Genomic DNA, 16,741 nt, shown 5'->3' with positions numbered 1-16,741 from the left:
ATAAACAAACAACCAAGCAAACCAGAAACAAAACGGAAGTAATAGGGACCCGTATGTAGGAGGCAGAAGCGTGCCTTTCTGAGCCAGCATTATATAGTCAGGGGATGGATAGATAATCATGGTATATTCAGAGAATAATGTGAACCAGGAGAATGTCATTACTGCAATGCCACACATACATCTTCCAGCAGCACATCTGTATATTCCATGTAGCTAGCTACCCATCACTACATTCTATTTTCCTTGCATTTACTGACATCTCCGAAGGGTTTGTCCACATACTTATATTTGTGTTATCAGAGGCTTTCTTGATGCGACGCCGCCTCTGGAGGATAGAAAGTTACCTCCTTCTTACCAATAGTAAATATTGCCGTCCTGAATCTGTGTCACGCTGCACAGTATTATTCCAGAGAGGCTGGATGTGGTGTCGGATCATTTCATGGCATCCATTGTCTCCTCCTGTTCAGTTTAGCTGTGAAAGGTAAACTGGTGACATCATTAGTGCATTTAGTGCAGTGTGACTCATCCATAGACTGTCAGCTGCAACGGGACAGAGCCCTCTCTCCATCGTACCCTGGCATTGCTAGATGTATTATGCTAGATTTATTACACACATTCCTGTGTGCACACATGTACCTACATTGTGTTTTATTTGCGTTGTCCTTGTTTGTCACATATTTAGTGTAGCGTGACACTAAAGATGTTGATGAAAACTAATAACAATAATGATATATGCTCAGGTCTGATATTGTCTGCTTGCAGTGCTTGTCCTTATCCCTTCCACCTCTCAAGCCCGTTATTTAATGCGATGTATCTTTAAAATGACCAATAAAAAAATTGCAATGACAGATGCCTGCACTGAGCTAGTGCTGACTAGTGCGACACTAGCGGGTGATTTTATCTGCTGCACAACTCTTTACCTTATATACCCCGCACTAGCAGCATCCCAGCACGGAGCTAGGACCATTCTGCTAGAGGCTAGACAACGTGTTCATACATTTTTTACTGAGACTGATAGTTATCTAACGTTTATGGTAAGCTTTACGAACACAGCTGATTGTTGATTCATGTTCTAAAATCGTGCACATTTGAGTAAAGCAGTCCTTATAGCAGACAATATTCCTGGGAAAAAATATGGATTTAGGTAGAATTTCTGCTGTATAAACGATCTTTTATTTATCCAAAATTGCTGGGTTACCTGGAAAACACAGCCTAGATTTATTAAAGAGGAACTCCAGTTATAAATAATGTATTTAAAAAAGGTGCTTCCTTTTTACAATAAGTATGTAAAAATGATTTAGTCAGTGCTTTCCCTTTGTAAAATCTTTCCTCTCCCTGATTTACATTCATTCACCACATGGTGACATTTTTACTGCTGGCAGGTGATGTCAGTGGAAGGAGATGCTGCTTGCTTTTTTGGCAGTTGGACCTACCGGTAGCTGTAAACAGCTGTTATGTCTCACCATGCAATGAGGTTCACAGACAGGAAACTGCCAGGACCATGGTCCTGACATCTCACTGTGGGAGGAGGGGTTTCACCACAATATCAGCCATACAGGGCCCCCTGATAAACCGTTTGTGAAAAGGAATATATTTCTCATGGGAAAGGGGGTATCAGCTACTGATTGGCATGAAGTTCAATTCTTGGTTACGGTTTCTCTTTAAACATTTTTTTTTTAGTTGGACAATGCAAGCCTCTGTTACCTCACAGCAGCCAGAGTGAAGCTAGTGGGCTAGCAGTAATGCCATGGCAGTCACCTACACACCCCTGGATACGGCAATGTGTCCTGGCTTTGGAAATAACTCTTATTACAGCAGGTGGACATTATTGCATTCATACTGCCTGTGTTGTGATAATAACCTTGCAGCAGTCATCAGACTCCTCACTATATATAGTCCTATATGACCCAGGGGAGGCTTACAACATGTATGCTGCCTAATAGCAAGCACTTTTCAATCTGCACAAGCCAAGTAGTACTATCCAGACCTAACAGACTGATAAATGTGGCTTTTTGTTTCAATTTCATTTCACAGCCTCATACCTGCAATGCTTTAGCATAGAAAGCCATTAGTGTTTATGCTATTTTGTGTACAATGTTTGCTGGTAATCTAATAATAGTAGCAATAGAATAAGCTTTACACTTGTAGCATGATTTATTAAAGTATCGTTGGATCCATGAATGACCACCGGCAATCCTAAAAAAAACCTAACATTCACCACAGGAAGACAGGAAGGGTCCAGTCACATGACATTCCTGCAGCTCGCAGGGCACCCCATCTACCCAGGGCCAAGACTGAAGTAAATCAAATGGTTCAATTCCCCGTTGCTTCAACTTTAAATGGCAGATATTGCCTACTTGCCCTTTGGTACCATGCTGCTGTGTACCTGCCCAGATGTCCCATGCAGCAACCAGGTTGCACTGAGGTACAGTCCTAATTCCCTAACCATTCATTAACCAATGCTATGATCTGATATGACCCAAGCCAGAGTTTTCCAATAATACATGTTATATTAACCATTATTTTAAGCTAATATAATTTAAATATTGACAGTGTAATGTTTGATGCTGTATAAAGTGTTGTTTTTTTTCCAATATATAAATGAATAATAATAATAATAAAGTATAGAGGGATTAAGTTGCTACAATTATTTATTACATTTTCTGTAAGCTTTTCATTATACATACAGGTTGATAAAAAAAAAATACTCGCAAATATATCTGTTTAAACATATAAACCACTTTCTATATTTTTTAAATAATGTTGTTTTTAAATAAATGTGTGGAGTTTTCAAACATGAATGTACATTCATTATTATGGATAATCGGTTTTGTGACAGTGCTGAATTCTGAATATGAAAGTTGTAAATAGCATAGGTAAAGCTAAAAGCAAACAGTAAATATGTAACATGGCTGAGCATACAGTACATGGAAAGCCTACTTACAAAGTACAACTTCCTGTACGGTGCATAACAGTGCATGAACACTTATTCATTTCCTTTAGGAAAGACTAGATAGTAATTTCAGACTTAATTAACTGAATTAAAATAATTGACATTGAATAAACACCTCAGATTAGGGGTAGAGTTGTCACAGTGTGAAGGAAAGAAACAGTACATGCACAGAAACTGAACTACAATAGGAATTCTTCCCCCATGCCAGTGATGGAAGGCAGATATACTGGCACAGTGCTGTGTACCTGAGACTTGTGAAGAGGTGTATGCTGGGAAGTGTACTTGCAAACCTCATGAAACAATGACATTGCTAAGGCTCCACAATTGTCTGCTATGGAGATTAGTAAAAATCAGGTCCCTTGTCTATTCTATTACTTTTTAAGATACCAGCAAACATGAATATATGGTATTAAAAAAACACAACACATGTCCCTGATGATGGTTTAAATTTTGTCACATTCCTATATTTAGATTTTTTTAAAGGACCCCTATAATAAAATACATGTTTACACACATTTATATGAAGTACATTTATCCTAAATTAAAATGCACTATAGATCACATTTCACTTATGTCATTGTCACTTACAATACGCTGTAAAAATCTGACAGATCTGTCAGGTTTTGGACTAGTCCATTTCCTTATGGGGGATCTCTGTATCTCTTTTATTCTTTATATAAGCACTCCCTAGAAAGGATCAATACAAAAATGTTGGCTAGCCTGCCCACTCAGTTGCCCACTATTGTGGCAGTTGGTCTGAGCAACTGTAAGTGCTTCTGAAATAAAAAAAATCCCAGAAAATCCTCCATGAGATGGACAAATCCAAAACCTGTCAGTTCTGTAAGATGTTTACTTACTATAAGTGACAGCAACATAGGAGGAATATACTGGTAAATCATAGTGCATTTTTATTATATGGGAGAAACGTAATTCTTATAAGTATGTGTAAACATACATTTTACAACAATCTTTAGTGATAGCAGTCCTTTAACAGTCTATTAGAGTAGCCAAATAATTGATTGTCTAAATTGTCTAATAGGTCATACCTTGTTTCAGTTTGTGTATGACGATGGGAAAAAATAAATATATATATATATATATATATATATATATATATATATATATATATATATATATATATATATATATATATATATATATATATATATATATATATATATATCTGAGTGAACCTAACTTGCCTAATCTCCATGCTCCCCTCCAGTGACTGACTAAGCATTACCTTGTACTCATACTGTGCTGCATGATCTGGTCTTTCTTGTATTCATGTATTGTCATTTTGCTGTATGTCACCCCTAAATAACCGAAGCTAATGTCCAGCGCTGCGTAATATGTTGGCGCTTTATAAATACAATAAATAAATAAATATTAAATACACACACACGCACGCACGCACGCACGCACACGCACACACACACACACACACAGAGGTGTAGAGTTAGTAACATACAAGACCTATTAACTACATACAGTATATATCTACCATATCAGACTGATGGGAGAGATGGAGTATTTATTATGTAGGCTGGGTCTTATAACCATAACCAAGATTTGTTGTCTCTTTCGAATTTATTCTGTGCATGTAAACTGTATGAATGATTAATACACTTTATTGAACCCTGTTATGCACCCGTACACTGAGTACTTCTAAAGTGAACTCTTGCAAAGCACACAATGAAAAGTTTTCATTCCTCATATAAATGCTGTAGAAATTAACTGCACTGAGCCGTGTTTGTTTATTTACACCAGAATGGACTCTGCCTGTACAGGAAAAGACCTTCTGTGTTCCTAGAAAGTTTAACCAGTTAAATCTTCAGTTTTTATGCACGAACGGTATGCACGCTCACACATACGCTTACACACACATTAAAGTGAACCAAGGAATAAAAAATAAAAAAAAAGTTTCACTTACTTAGGACTTCCCCCAGCCCCCTGCAGACATCCTGTGCCACACCATTTCAAACCATTCCTCCGGTCCCACAGAGGCAGCTAGTTTAGTTTTCAGCAACTGACCAGTTGCCAGGCCAGTGCGCCTGCAGCTGCATGGGTGCACTAGAACCTAGATGTCTGCGGGGCACCGGAGGATCGGTTTGAGTCAGCATGGGCACAGGATGTCTGCAGGGGCTGGGGGAAGCCCAGGTAAGTGAAACTTTTTTTTTTATTCCTCAGTTAAGGTTTACTTTAAGAGGTAATTGAGCCAATGTTATTTACAATAAGGGTTACTCAGTAAATACCCTCTTTCATAAGGAGTACAAGCTTTAATATTTTTTTAAAAACACTGCACTGGCAGACAAATGGTTTTAGTTAGGCTTATGTTGATAATGGTGCAACAGTATTTCCACCATACTGGACACAATTGAGCTTCTGATAACAGCAGGCAGGATGGACACATTATAAAGATTTTACTGCAGAAGTGAGTAGCTGTGAATTCTTGCTGGTCATATACCAGAATAAATTAGCTGTTAATATTTGCATTGCTGGCAGGTGCTGATGTGTACTTGGACGACTACAACAACAGCAGCTTTTAAATATGGTATGATAGGTCTATCATAGATATAACCAATCTTTCCTAAACTCTAAATTCTAACCTGAATACATTTGACAAAATATGATAATTTTGGGAACTTTATCATCCAATGGGCCAGCAGGGTACTTCCTATATCCATCTAAAAGACTGAAGACTATAGCACAGATGAACCATTCTAAAATAATCATAACAAGGTGTAGGAAGCAATATTATCAAAGTACATAAGAAGATACATGTTTCTATGTAATCCTAAGCACTATTGTATCATGTCTCTAAGGCATCTATCACATGGGAGACTGAAAGTGGATTTGCTGCCTATCAGCTGTGTCGTGCACCAGCCATGCACCTGCTAGCACTGGTCACTGGCCATGGAGAGGCGGCCCTTCCAGTGCGTCACATGATCAATTCCTAACACATGAGAGGTTACATCCAGGAGGCTGTTGTTCAGTTTCACCATGTGAAAGAGGCCTAACATCTTTTTTTTTCAGTTCTTCTTGCATCACCTTAAAGGGAATTCATACTTTTTTTTTGTTCATTTTGTTTTACTTATTTATCAAGTTTATTTCATAAAATTAATTTATTAAAATTTATTTCTCAAATAAGCAAAACATTAATCATCATAAATGACAATCTTGTATCTGGCCTGCCAGATCATCTTAGGAGTTATATGAATAGTTTCACAAATCACTCTGAGTCCTCAAGAACAATAAACTCTGCCTGTCTATCAGGTGTCTTTCCCCAAGTACAGATAAAGTACACTGTTAGTAGATCACTGTAATTATTCAGCACACAGCTAGCAGTTGTAAAAATATGACCTTCTGTTGGTTTTTGAGTACTGGAGTCGACAGGAAACAATGGTATACTTGAAGTCTTACAGGGTAATAATAATGCTGATTTTCTTTGCAGCCTGTCACTGATGAGCATCCCTCCTGTTCTGTGTATGGCACTGGTAGAATTCACTGTGAAAACACACAATCAGTGAATTACCATAGGGCCATAAACAGAGCAGAGAAAGAACCACAGGAATCTCCAGGATTCAATGTTTAACTGTTGTGCAACCTGATCACACTGTGCGCACAAATGGACATACAATGTTACTGAGTAAATATTACTACATTGAGTTCAGTTCAGTTTGATCACTTGGCAGTGTGGGTTGTATTTTGTCACATGACCTTCATGACCATGGACATGCACAATAAATCACAGACCTCTAGTATGATAAACAAAAAATGTCCATGACAGCCAATCAAATTCTCCCTTCCACTTGTAACCAATAAGATGGTTGATTATTAGTCACTGCCTACTACTAAGAATTACATTTTCACAAAGTCATTCAGTACAGTAGTTTTAAATCTGTCTGACACTACTTATTGGTAAAGTGTAAAAGATGTAAAAAAAAATAAGCTTTTGGCCTAATAGGTATTCTCCAAACTCTATTCCTGATATATGAGAATTGCTGATTGTTCATCATATCTGCTGAAGGGCTGATTGTTCATCATATCTGCACCATCCATGACTAAACTTTATATCACACAGAGATATAAATGTGTTCAGTATCAGGACTCTGCACAGAGACATGGCTACTGCTGCAAGTGCTGTACAGTAGGCTGAAGACTCTCTTTACATTGAGAGTTAAGGCAAACTGTTTTCTGGTTTTCCAAGTGTGTGGTGGGATGTAAATTCAAGCTAGTATAATACCATGGTATTGTAAGAAGAGCAATGCTATGCAGATTGGAGTATCCCTCCCTGATCCTGGCACAGTATTGGCTTCTGGGACCAACTAACTAGAAGGGAGTCATTTACTAAGAGCATTTGATTGCATTGAAAGCAGTGATTTTTTTTTATTTGTTTACATTAAACATACATGGGCCTTCTTTCCACATTATTGTATGTCTGAAGTGAGCTGTGTTAAAGAGGAACTCTAGAATATCCCCATACTCATTACCAATTCTTGTTCGATTAGGTACACTTTAAAAAGAAAGCTCACAGATACCTTAAAATGGTTTTAATTATAGTTAGACCATCATCATTCTAACCCTATCTGCACTATTCTAGCAGCAAGGCTACTGTGAGGAGTTGATGCCTCTTGCACTGTCTGCTGGACATAGGACTACACTTTACATAACGGTGGTATCTGCTGAACACTGCAGACAACACTGCATACTGATGGTGGAGGTCAGTTTGTAGTTCTGCTGACCAATCATATAATTTGTAGCCATACTGAATTTGTCAACAGTAGCTTATGCAGTACACACTAAAAGATAACAAGCAAGCAGTCATACAGCAATATATTCATTCAACAAAACACCAACATGGGTACAGCATGTCTATTTTGTAGATTTAGCTTAGAGTTTCTCTTTAATGGTCACTGTTTTCTATGGCATTTGTTCTTTAGTAACTCACCCCACAAGCTACCTTTGATACCATTCTTTATACGATTCGATTACGATTCTATTAAATCCGACATGTCCAATCGGGATTCAATTTGATTCAATTCGATTTGCCATTGTTTTGCAATGGCAAATCGAATTGAATCGAATCCCGAATGGAGATGTCGGATTTAATCGGATCGTAAATAGAATCGTAATCGAATCGTATAGAGAATCGTATCGTGTAGATTGGGCTTAAGAAACAACTGTTCAAATTGATTTGCCAGTCAAACAAGTCATTGGAACCTCTTGTATTTGCTTTTGAATTACAGTACATTGCTTGCTGCCTTTGGCTTTGCACATGTTGTAGGTGTATGAGTAGAAGAGATCTCTGTCTGGCCTGCTTTGGCACTAGCACATTTTTGCTTTTGTACATCTACTTTGAGCAATTATGTGTAGTGCCAATATAGGACATCACAGAATTCACATCAGCTAAACGGTGACTCATATGGGCAGCTTATTGCAGCAAGGAAAGCTCATATAAAGTAACTAATACATAGTTTGTGTGTTGGGTTTTTATTGCTGCCTTTGTCCTTATAGGGGGAATTTTCATTCACTTCTTGTTTCAGTGATGCACAGAAATAAAGATGTAAGGGTTGGTTTACTCTTTCAAATGCTGCTTTGGTTAATTGATAGACAGGAGAATCTCCCTCATGTTTGACTCTAGTAGGTTGTCACCAAGACAGTAAGTATATTCCATTATTGTATGGCTAGCACTGAAACAAAAGTTGTTGTTTGGTGTCTAATAATTGGGGCATTTGCCATTTTCAATGCTTGCCACCAGAACACTTCAGGCTGGTTGTACACTTGCATTTTTATATTTCTCATCCATTTTAGGTGGATTTGCAGTTTTTTTTCAATACTTTCCCTTTTGCAAAGGAGTAAAATACAGTGACATATATTTTCTGTATAAAAAGGCATAAAAAACACATGTAAAAACACAGTAAAATGTACATCCTCTGTGTCTCCATTGAAAAAACATTATGTTATGTGCATCTTACATGCGTTTTAGAGAAATATGCAGCAAGTTGTGCATTTTTAAAAACACACATTGTAAGATGCACAGATACGCTTTTTTTTCATGCGGCCCACAGACTTCCATTATGAGTAAAAACGCATATATTTTCTGCAACCCTAGCGATTCTGCCTATTTTGCTCCCAGCCTTCTTCTTCTTTTTGGAGAGTGCTTCAAACATCCTGTAGTGTATTGTATTCCACAGTGAGGGTAGAGAGAGCAATACAAATCACATATTAGTCTACTCAAAACAAAAACAAAAAAACAGTTCTACTGCAAAACCTAAGAAAACCCAACATTGAACATTGCAAATTCTGAAACCAGAGCTGGCGATTAGAGTAAAAGTACAAGTATTACCTTTGAAGATGTGTTTTGCCTTGTTCAACTTTGAGTTTAACTGGTCTTTAAGCAATGCAACTTTGAAAGATTTGTTTAAAGATATGTTAGCAGTTATTTTGAATATAGAAGTATACAATTATGTATTCATCATCTTCTTCTTCAAGTATACTTTTACAATAAAAGCGCAGCCTAGCAGGATCTTCAAATAGTACTACAAGGAAAACTTAACAGATCCCTGAACTGAAAGTAATGTAGAGATTGTCATTTTATTCATATTGCTGGTTGCCTGGCTGTCATGCTGATCTTTTGACTTCAGAAGAATCACACACTTGTCCAGTAGGGCTCTTTCACATCAGACAACGTGAACAGGAGCCGTTCTCCTGCACGCGTTGTCTGCCTGCGGCGTGTCGTCGGGTATCTGCGGTGTGACGCAATCAGCGGCGGTAGCTGGTAATTAAACCCGACGGAAAACGCCGGCTCGCGGGTGCGTTGGAGGAAAAACTGCGCCCGGGTGTGTCGGAACCGCAACGCATCGAAACGCAGCGTCGAGTGTGAAAGGTAAAATGAAAGTCTATGGACTTTCATCTTACCTTGGTTAACGCAAACGGCTTCCGTTTGCGTTAACGCAGAAAGTCTGCCCTAATGTGAAAGAGCCCTTAGGGTAGAAGCAAGTAAGGGTCAGCAGATGCTAACTAGGCAGCCTGTTGAGAATCCAACATAGACAGAAAAAAAGATTCCAGACACCAGGAGCTGCAAACTACACCGACTTTATTTCATCCTCAACACATACCGACAAAATCAGGGAGTACAGCCTATACAATAATGTAATAGGCCATGTACCCTGCTTTTGTGTCTGTATGTGTTGAAGATGAAATAAAGTTGGTGTGCTTTGCAGTTCCTGGTGACCGGAATCTGTTTTCTGTCTATGTTGGATTTACAAGTCACGCACATGTAAGCAAGTTGCAGTCTAGTATCTGATGAATGGGAATAATAGCTGGGATGGGGGTGCTACATAGCTACACCCACAACAGTAAGAGATGTAGGGCAGCGCTGAACTAGTCAGCACTAGTCCTGGTTTTGTTCTTATTTTGTGTTTAGTAGGGTAAACAATAGTACACATTTTGCAGTAGTAATACATGTTGACCAGTTTGGCTTAAACTGTATATTATTATTATTAATCATGTATAAAGCCCCAACATATTTGTGGTACTGTACAGTGTAAGAAACAAACATGGGTACATCATATTAATACAGACAATGGCATTAACAAAATATCAACATTGGTACATAATACAGAATTGGTAGACATAGTGATTACACTGGCAAATGTAACATGATGATCAAAATGTTTAGTGCAGGGTAACTTAACTTAAAAACGATGCTATCAGAGTGCATTAGAAGGTCTATCTGTAACATCCAGATAACATGCTTTCTCAGCACCTCCAAAGTCCTGCTTGCCTTCAGATTTTAGAATAATTGTCTCAATGTCTTTAAAGGAAAATATTATACAATTCAAAAGGGATACAACCATTGTAAGCATATTAGATTATCTTAAAAAAATGGAAAAATAAGATTTTGTAATGCTAAGATACATTCATTATAAAATATTACCTTATTACAGCACTGAATACAATTGACAGATCTAAGTCAATATAATATTGCAGGCCAGTGACTGTTTATCAGCAATAGTAAATGCATCCCTTGCATTAAAAAGGTCAAGTAAAGCAATTTGGACTTCTAAACATTGTTTTAGAGTGAAGCAGCGCATTCTCATCAATAATGAGGGATGGATGTTGAGTCATTTTCCATACAATAGCGGCAGCTAGGCCATCTCTTATCTGTCTATATTGCTTCTACCCAATGTCTAGGCCGAGCTATTCATTAGATTAAGGTTCCTCGCCACAAGAAATGGAACCACAGATCAGTGATGTGAAAGCTAATGGAAGGCTTCTTGGCTACAAATGTGCTGGAAGAGGTCACTTGAGCAATTGCTGAACTCTATTTATAAAAGAGGGACTTGAGAAAAAAGGAATCTCTTATGCTGGGAATACACGGTTCGTTTTTGCCTTCGTTTAAACCTTCGTTTCGATTGTGCCTTTTGTCCTTTTCGATCCCGAAATAATCGGTCATACGGTTAATATCACCACCCATGGTTTCGTTTTTTTTTCCGATTCTGATGGTTTCGTTTTTCCAATGATCGAAGGCTGCAAAGAAACGAAACGAAAATCCCTTTTTACAGGGACGGACTAGCATAAACGAATATATAATCGATCTGAACAGCCATCAAGCCTACCAATGGCTCGATTAGATGGATAAAGAGAGATAATATCAAACATGTTCGATCACTAGTCGTTCGTTTTTGGGGTCTATTAATCGAAACTATAATGAGATTATGACTATTTTCACATACGTTTTCAACACTCGATTCGTTTACCGAACGAATCGAAGGTTTAAACGAAGGCAAAAACGAACCGTGTATTCCCAGCATTAGTCTTTGTTGCTAAAGAGGAATTCACAGTTATCATTAAAGTACAGAATAGACTTATATTAATAAATAAAGGGGACACTTTAAAATGGAACTTCAGGGCTGTGTTATAACACACAACTTCCTGCTTTTTGCCCCTTTCCTTAGGGCATGTTCACACTGGCAGTGGTGCTAGCAATAGTGGAGTACATAGCGACCCCCCCCTTTAGTACAAATGAAAAGGGTTGTTTCTCTGACTCTTGAGAATGCGCCAGGATGCATTTTGTACAAAGCACTGCATCACACCACTGTGCATGGTACCACTGTAATGAATGGGAAACCCAGGCAGCAGCAGGAAATATAGAATCTTAGGTAGACTAACTATTTTAATTACATCTACCTGTCCTAGCCATGGTGGTTCTATTCTTCAATAAGGTTAGTAAGCATTCTTATTGCTTATAGGTAGTTTGTTTAGAACAGAGAAGAAAAATCATTTGAATTCCTAAACAGGGAATTTTTAAAAACTGATGCCAAAATTAGCCTCAGACAGTTTTTGTGTTTGTATAGTGAACTTGACTGAAGAGCAGTTGCTTTGACTGAGTTTACCTTCAGCCCTAATGGGGCATACACACGTTTAATTCCTGTTACAGGCAGGGATAGGAACTCAATCCCTCAGGCGACATTCGGGGCCCGGGGGTCTCAATGATGTACAGAAGCATCACTACCCTATATTTGTCTGTAATTTCTTCTTTGCATGTCATCTTTTCCTGGATTCCGAATGAAGGGATATCTGTTAAGACATTTCATCCATTGGGCTATGACTCTCCATCATGTGGTTTAAAATGCATTTAAAATTTGGGATTGTTAAAGGGAACCGTAACTGAGAGGGATATGGATGCTTCCTTTTAAACAATACCAGTTGCTGGTCAATCCTGCTGATCTATTTGGCTGCAGTAGTGGCTCAATCACCCACCTGAAACAAGCATGCAGCTAATCCAGTCTAACTTCAGTTAGAGCACCTGATCTGCATGCTTGTTCAGTGGCTGTGGCTACAAGTATTAGAGACACAGGATCAGCAGGAGAGTCAGGCAACTGGTATTATTTTAAAAGGAAAAATCCATATCCTTCTCAGTTTAGGTTCCCTTTAAGGAGGATAAGGTTTTGTAACAATGTGCTGTGATTCAGGCACTTCTTGTTTTGAAGCATCTTAATATCAGCATTCAGAGTTTACAGAGTCTGCTGATTACATGCTACAGCTTCAGGTAAAATGAGAAGACTCCCGAAAAATATCAAAGCAGATCAGCTAATTGACCTCTAAGCCGTAATAATGAGATGTGGTGATGGACAGGTCCAGTTTACATAGGAACACAGAGCTGGTGCTGTAAGCAAGTTGATAATGTTTGGATTTCATTCATACAAGTGCCTGTTCAGAATTAGATAAAAGGATTTCAAGTCTAGATCATGTTTTCATTATAAAGTTTTGGGAATAGATGTGGATAGAACTTAAACAAGGATTGCCTACCACCCAGATTCAATATGTCCCATGCATCTAGTACGTTCTTGTCAATCAATAATTATTTTCCCCGCTTTAGTGAATCTAAAGTATTTCCTTTCTCCACTTTACTGCTTTAGATCAGCAAAGAAAACGTTTCCCTTAATTTTTACAAAAAAGACCAATGAACAGATTTTGAAAAGTGGTGGTAAAAAGTGTAGAAAAGCCCAGATTTCCCACACATTTATAAATACCCCAAACAGAAGATACATTAAAGGATAACCGAAGTGACATGTGACATGATGAGATAGACATGTGTATGTACAGTGCCTAGCACACAAATAACTATTCTGTGTTCCTTTTTTTCTTTCCCTGTCTGAAAGAGTTAAATATCTGGTATGTAAGTGGCTGACTCAGTCCTTACTCAGACAGGAAGTGACTACAGTGTGACCCTCATTGACAAGAAATTCCAACTATAAAACACTTTCCTAGCAGAAAATAGCTTCTAATAGCAAGAAAGAGATAAAAAGGGAAATCTCTTATCAGTGAGGGTCACACTGTAGTCACTTCCTGCCTGAGTCAGGACTGAGTCAGCCACTTACATGCCTGATATTTAACTCTTTCAGACAGAGAAAGAAAAAAAGGAACACAGAATAGTTATTTGTGTGCTAGGCACTGTACATACCCATGTCTATCTCATGATGCCACATGTCACTTCGGGTATCCTTCAAGATAAACAATATCTAATAATAATAATTAATATTATGTTTATTGCCTGGAGTTTTGCTTTAAAGAAAAGGTTACAACATTATATTACATTGTATGCGATTCTCTGATGGCTCTGCCATGCAGATTTTTTCTGCACAGAAAAACGATAAGAAATCCTGACAAGTGGAAACAGTCCCATCCACTTGTATTGGTTATGCGAATCTGCATGCAGAAAACGCATGCAGATTTGCTCTAGTGGAAAAGGGCCCTCAGTATAGCTGCCAAGCTACTTTGGTCCAAGGCCAATTTTTCCACTTAACTACAATTAGCATATGTATCTTCCCACTCCGTTAAGTAGGAATTACACAGAATACAGGAATACCAATAATCTCACAGGCCATACTTTTCAGCATAGCTTAACACTCATTTTCAGCCAGCAGAACAAACTTTGCTAATTCCAGGACAGGCATATGAATGAGCACACACACGCACACACACACACACAGACTCATTTCCTCACTAATTTCCAGATACCATAGCTTGTGCAACCATCACTCTCCAAATGGAACCCTCCATCTGTTATCCATCTCCTCTCACATTCACATCCAGGAATTTTTGTGAGCTTCACCTGTCCTTTGGAACTTTCTTCCATATCAAATCCAGCAACTTTCGAACTTTAAAACCTTGAAGTATGCTGATGGTAAACCTTTTCAGACAAGCACACTATATCTGCATCAGATGTCAAATGACTCACTTGCCTTCACACTGATTGTCAGTTTTCCAAGTGTCTCCGCACCTCTACCCTCTAGATTGTAAGCTCACATGGTCAGAGTCTCCCCTGCCCCACCTAGTGCTTGTTGTAACTGCAGTACAGATTTGAATCATATGAACATGCACCTGTATTACTGGATGACACCATACTATACATTAACTACTTTTTTTTTTTTTGTATTGGTGATTATTCCAGTGGTATCGTGCAAGGCACTATCCCACTGTTGTCTATATTGTAATCTTTACAGTGTCATGGAACCCATGGAAGAAGATGCTATGTAAACAATTATAATAAGCTGCTTCCATAAGTAGCTTCTCAGTGCAGGTGTGGTATTCGTTAAGGAAACAGATCTAATACTGCATCATCTTTTCCTTAGCGAGCCCCCAAGGCACCATTTTCCAGATTTCGTACAATTCTCACAGAAGCTCTGAAGCTCCACACACATTGCGTCACTGCTACTTCTTTAATCTTTCAGCAGCCCTTATCTCTTGCTACATATGGATAGACAATTTGTAATGGGCTTGGATTATTAATGTATTCCAATGGTTGTAGCTTGAAGAACTTTGGTAAATCTTAGAGAATGTAAGTTCTCCCTGTGTATGCATGGGTTTCCTCCAAGCACTCCAATTTCCTCCCACAGACTCCCCAAAATATTGGTAGGTTAATTGGCCTCTCTAGTTGTAGTAGATTGTAGGGATATTATAATGTGAGCCCTTCTAAATGGACAATATGTGATTTCGTCTAATGATGTCTGTAAAAAACAAATGTGATCAGTGTATAAAAAGTATAGTGTTGGTTTTCAAATTCATATCACATCCCAAATTCACCTGAACACCACACTTCAGCCCCACTCAGCACTGAACCTGCAGACAGGGTCACAGGGTGCTCACTTTCACTTATATGTGCTTCACCACAGTGTGTTTTACATGACTCTAGTACTTCCTCCTTTCAGTTTTGGAAGATGGGAAGTGTGAAGTAACGTGAAACCTGCCATGAAGTGCAAGTAAGTGAACGCCCCTTAACCATGTCCCAGGCTCAGTGCTGAATGGGGCTGAAGTGTGCTGTTCTGATGAATTCGCAATTATGTTCTGAATTCAAACACCAGGGGGATTAAATACATTGGGCAATAGACATGTTGTAAACATATTTGCATAAACTGTTGTCTACCAAAACAGCATAATTATCTGAGGATTCTCTGTGTTCATATTGTCCAACTTTTGTATTTCTCAGGCTCAGGCTCAGGAAGGACTGACTTCTCCGGCAGTGTTTGGCAATGGTAGAACTCACACTGGTGAGCTATGTGGATCCGGTGGTTCTAGACTTGCCAACTATGGCCTGGGAGGAATGCTCTCACCAGGATACATGCATTACAAGCCTCACAGCATTTGGACCATACCATCAATCAATGAACTGCTCACTGTAGAAACAACAATGGAACTGGATTTATTTTTAAGTCTCATCAATCAGTGGCTGATGGTAGTGCAGCAGGATTATTGTCATATGTTCCTCTGCACACCTGAAGTTACAGGATATTGCAGCTGACATCCATTACAGAAATCAAACAATTCCATTGCGTCTGGTTTGCCTGTATCTAGCACCATGAGTTGGTGTGAGATCTGAAGTCAAAGGACAAGTCTTTAGTCTCCTTCATATCTGGATATTCTGTTTATGGCTAACAGTAACATTGCTAGCATGTGGACCAATCTACAATTCTCATAGAAGGGAACTTACTTATCAACAACTCAAAAATTGCAGTAGATGCCAGTGCTATATAAATAAACAATAATATATTATACATTATGCTTACCTGTTTTCCTAGAGCAGCTGTAAAGATACGTTATTAAGAGCAGTTTTCACTATACAATGCCTATAAATATACTGTATTTTTTGGACTATAAGACGCTCCTAGGTTTAACCACTTGAGGACTCAGCCTTTACCCCCCCCCCCCCCCCCCCCTTAAGGACCAGCGTGGTTTTTTATGATCTGTGCTGGGTGGGCTCTGCAGCCCCCAGCACAGATC

General features: G+C 38.6%; 1 long non-coding RNA gene across 1 annotated transcript in view; it reads left to right on the top strand.

Moving 5' to 3' along the window:
* The window catches only part of LOC137563483 (uncharacterized), a 35,306-nt gene extending 18,791 nt beyond the window's left edge, over positions 1-16,515 (top strand). Inside the window, exon 2 of the long non-coding RNA XR_011030362.1 lies at positions 15,951-16,515. This is a non-coding gene — a long non-coding RNA (uncharacterized lncRNA). The remainder of the gene's footprint in view (positions 1-15,950) is intronic.
* Positions 16,516-16,741: the final 226 nt, after the last annotated feature.

The sequence above is a fragment of the Hyperolius riggenbachi genome, chromosome 3, assembly GCF_040937935.1.
Source record: "Hyperolius riggenbachi isolate aHypRig1 chromosome 3, aHypRig1.pri, whole genome shotgun sequence".
NCBI lineage: Eukaryota > Metazoa > Chordata > Amphibia > Anura > Hyperoliidae > Hyperolius > Hyperolius riggenbachi.
This window is presented reverse-complemented; position numbering and strand designations above follow the sequence as displayed.